Here is a 4872-nt window from a genome sequence, read left to right as displayed (position 1 = left end):
CATCTAGTCTTTTGGGCCAATCTCGTCAGTTTGGATAAACTACATTATCGAGTATACATTTTATCTCTTTATTTGCCAATTTAGTTTCTTCATTTGTCTACGGATGGTAAGCTGTGGCAACCTTGTGCTTCACTCCATGTTTGCCGAGCAACTATTTCAACCATTTGTTCACAAAATGAGACCCCTCATCATTGATGATAGACCTAGGAGTTCCAAACCTTGCGAACACATGTTTCTACAAAAACTTCATCACAACCTTGGCATCGTTCGTCGGATATGTCTCGGCCTCAACCCACTTAGATACGTAATCTATTACTACCAATATATACTTGTGACCAAAAGAAGGAGGGAATAGATTGAGAAAGTCAATACCCAAACATCGAAGAATTCTACCTCAATAATGTTTGTTCGGGGAATCACATTTCTGTTGGTGATGTTTCCAACCCTTTGGCATCGATCACAACTCTTTAAGTAGACATACACATCTTTGAATAGCGTTGGCCAAAAAACTCTGGCGTGCAATACTTTGGCCGCAGTACATGTACCTCCGAAGTGTCCCCCACTCGAAGCTATATAACAATGATATAAAATCTTATGTACCTCACTTTTTTCCACGCATCTCCTAATCATTTAACATGCACACTTTTTGAGCAAATATGGCTCTTCCCAGAAATAGTACTTCACATTGTGAAGAAACTTTTTCCTTTGTTGATATGTCTTATCAATCGACATCAAACCACAAGCTAAATAGTTAGCAAAATCAGCAAACCAATGGGTGTTAAGAACATGATTTACCTTATGTGTGTACTCATCCAAAAATGTCTCTTGGATGGGTACAAGAGATGAAGTTCCTTCTCGTAGCTCCAATCTGGATAAGTGATCTGCTATTTGGTTTTCTACCCCTTTTTTATCTTGAATTTCTAGATCGAATTCTAGGAGTATAAGTACCCATCAAATCAATCTTGGGTTGGCATCTTTCTTGGCAAGTAAATATTTCATTGTCGAATGATCCGTATAAACAATCACCTTGGTACCTACAAGATAAGATCAAAACTTATTAAAAGAAAATACAATATCAAGTAACTCTTTCTATGTTACCGTTAATTCAACTGAGCTCCCGTCAGAGTTAAACTGCATAGTAGATAGGATGAAAAACTTTTTTCCTTCGTTGGCCCATCACGGCTCCTACCTCAAAGTCACTTGCATCACACATTAACTCAAATGGAAAATCCCAATCTTGTGTGACAATAATTGGTACCGAAACTAATCGATTCTTCAAATCATTAAAAGCTTTTAAACATTCTTCATCAAAGTTGAATATCGTGTCATTCTCCAATAATTTGCATAAGGGTTTAGCAATTCTGGAGAAGTCCTTGATGAATCTTCGATAGAAACTAGCATGTCCCAAAAAGCTCCTAACACCCTTTACAGATGCTGGTGGTGGGAGTTTCTCAATAACATCTACCTTTTCTTTATCTACCTCGATTCCATGTCTTATTGTTTGGTGCCCTAAAACAATACCTTCTCGTACCATGAAATGTCACTTTTCCCAGTTAAGTACTAGGTTTCTTTGCATTGCCTTAATATCTTAGCTAGATTGGCTAAACAATCATCATAAGTGTCTCCAAATACTGAAAAATCATCCATGAAAAGTTTCTAATAATTTTCAACCATGTCAGTGAAAATAGCCACATACATCTTTGAAATGTAGCAGGTGCATTACATAAACCAAATGGCATGCGTCTAAATGCAAATGTACCGTACGAGCATTTGAATGTTGTTTTATGTTGATCCTTCGGTGCCACTTTGATCTGATTGTACCTTATGTACCCATCGAGAAAACAGTAATAGTCTCCCCCTCGAGTCTATCTAGCGTTTGATCAAAGAATGGTACAGGAAAGTGATCTTTCATAGTTGTCTTGTTCAATTTTCGATAATCCATGCAAATTCTCCATTATGTAACCATTATGGTTGGTATCAACTCATTATTTCTTTCTCTATGACCATAATACCTCCTTTCTTTGGCATGCACTAGACCGGACTTACCCATGGACTAACTGATATGGGATAAATTATACCCGCATATAACCATTTGATGATCTCTTTCTTTACCACATCCTTCATAATAGGGTTATTGTCTATTTTCCATCAATTGTCCCTTTCTCGCCATCTTCTAGGATGATTTTGTGCATGCACATGGATGGATTAATACCATGGATATCGGCTATGGTCCATCCGATAGCCTTGTTGAATTGTTTCAGCACTAAGATAAGTTTCTCTTCGTACTCTTCTGTTAACTCTACTGAAACAATCACAAGGAAAGTCGAAGCATTACCTAAATAAACATATTTTAAGTGTGAGGGTAGTACCTTAAGTTCTAATTTTAGTGGCTTTTCGATCGACGCTTTTGGTTGAACATAATATCTATTTTCTAATTCCAAAGATTCAAAATTGGATTACGGATTAAATCCCTTTTGGTTAGCTTCTAGAAAAGCTAAGTTTTCCTCCCCCTCTTCATCACTTAGAGAGTTGGACATCAAAACTTATTCCAATGGGTCCTCAATGGAGTTCAGTTCCCATTCTACAACTAAATCCTCTAACTATGATATTGCAAAATGATCATCAACTGTGTCAATAAATCATATAGACTTAAAAATATTAAAAGTTACTTGATCATCCTGAACTCGCATGGTAAGCTCACCCTTCTGCACATCAATAAGGGTCATTTTAGTTGCTAGTAAAGGCCTTCCTTGGATTATTGGCATCTCTTTATCTGTTTCAAATTCTAAAATAACAAAGTCAGCAGGAAAAAATAACACGTACCAATACATCCATATTTTTTGCTCTGGATGTGCTAAGGATCGATCTGCTAACTGAAGCATAACCGTGGTAGGACTAACTTCACCTATCCCTAATTTTCTAAATATGGACATGGGCATCAAGATGATGCTTGCACCCAAATCATATAATGTCTTACCACAATAAGTTGTTCCAAAGTTGCAAGGTATGGTAAAACATTTATGGTCCTTCATCTTTGGGGTAGTTTATTTTGAAGGTATGCACTGCATTCCTTCATCAGGGCTACCATCTCAAATTCTCCAAGTCTTCGTTTGTTGGATAGGATATTCTTTATGAATTTGAAGTATTTTGGCATCTACTCAAGAGCTTCTACCAACATAATGTTGATATGAAGTTGCTTGAGTACGTCTAGGAATTTCTTGAACTGGACTTCTTGCTTCTACTTCTGAAGCCTATGAGGATAGGGTGGTGGAGGATTCTTAGCTTCAACTGACTGATTCATCTTTTGTGGTAAGTCTACATCAAACGAAGTTGTTAATTTATCAGAATTGACTAGTTCAAAATTTACCTTATCTAGTTTTGCAAATTTTGGTTCTGGTGAAGCTGGGATTTCAACACTTGGTTGAACTTCCACTTTATCTCGAGCATCATCTTGCTCTTCTTCAAGTTCAATAATGTTGGGCTCTATCGTCTTTTTGCTCCTTAGTGTCAATGCTTTACAATGCTTTTTCCCCAGATTTCTCGAGTTTCCCGTATCATTAGGCAACGCACCTTATGGTCGGTTCCTAAGTTCAGTTGTAAGTTGGCTCAATTGGTTTTCCAGGTTTTTCAATGTGGTTGCTTGGCTCTGGATCAAGGCATCATTTTTCACTATGTATGCCTTTAACAAGTTTTCTAAGCTATTGGAAGGTTCAGCCTGAGGTTGTTTCTAAACTTGTTAGGTAAATACAAGTGGCTGGGTTGGTTTAGGTTATGCATAAGTATTACTGGGTCCAACCCTTAGGTTACTCCGAGAGAAACTAGGGTGGTTTCGCCAACATGGGTTATAAAAATTTGATTGTAGTCCTCGCCTTTGTCAGTTCTGGTTACCCATGTAATACACGGATTTTGGTTTGATGGGTATTTTTCGAACAAGTGCTCTTCCCCACACTAAACACATGCTACATTTTTGAATTGAACCCATTAGTAGTAAAGTTTTTAAGCATTAAAGATATCGAGGATACCTAATATGCAAGTGAAGTGAGAGCGTGCACTTGATGTACTCCAGTGACTCATCTTCTTGACACTACTCGATTGCTTGGCCATTGGTAATTGTTGTTGGCAATCCTCTCGATGATTTCATAAGCCTCATTATAAGACTTAGAAAGGAGAGCACCATTAGCAGAAGCCTCTACTACCATCTTCGTGTGAGCATTAAAACCATTATAGAACCTCTCTAATTGGACGCAATAAGGGATTTCGTGATGAGGGCATCTTTGTAATATTTCTTTAAACCTTTCTTGTGCCTCAAACAAGGACTCGTCATTCATCTGTTAGAAGGTAGTGATCTCGCTCCTCAACTTAGCATTCTTGCTAGGTGGGAAACACTTCATAACGAATCGTTCTGCTAACTCTTGCCATGAGGTAATAGAATTTGGTGGAAATCAGTTCAACCAGGCTCGAGCTCTGTCCCTTAGTGAAATGAGAATAGTTTTAATCGCAGTGCATCTTCGGGCACTCCGGCTAATTTGAAAGAATCACTCACCTCCATAAACGATCTTAAGTGAAGGTGAGGATCTTCGGTTCGTATTCCACTGAATTGGCCCACTGTTTGAACCATCTAGAACATGACTAGCTTCAACTCAAATTATTGTGCCTCAATTTCGGGTCTCTTAATACACAAATTAAGCTCATGAAAAATTTGCACAACGTAGTGTCTTAGAGCTCTATCCCTATCATCAGCAATAAAGATAGCATTTTGAGCATGATCCTGTTTCCTTGATTCTGATTTTCAAAGTTCATCTCTTCGGTCATTATCTGAACTGCTTATCTTATTCTTTCAATTTCAGGGTCTATAGTGAGTAAGTCGATAAT

At 37.8% G+C, this 4872-nt stretch overlaps 1 non-coding gene across 1 annotated transcript; it reads left to right on the top strand.

Annotated features, from left to right (window-relative positions):
• The first annotated feature begins 4254 nt into the window (after positions 1–4254).
• LOC121215709 (small nucleolar RNA R71) lies at positions 4255–4361 on the top strand. Its single transcript, XR_005911685.1, has one exon. It is a non-coding gene; the product is annotated as a small nucleolar RNA R71 (small nucleolar RNA).
• Positions 4362–4872: the final 511 nt, after the last annotated feature.

Source organism: Gossypium hirsutum, chromosome D03 (assembly GCF_007990345.1).
Source record: "Gossypium hirsutum isolate 1008001.06 chromosome D03, Gossypium_hirsutum_v2.1, whole genome shotgun sequence".
NCBI classification, from domain to species: domain Eukaryota; kingdom Viridiplantae; phylum Streptophyta; class Magnoliopsida; order Malvales; family Malvaceae; genus Gossypium; species Gossypium hirsutum.
This window is presented reverse-complemented; position numbering and strand designations above follow the sequence as displayed.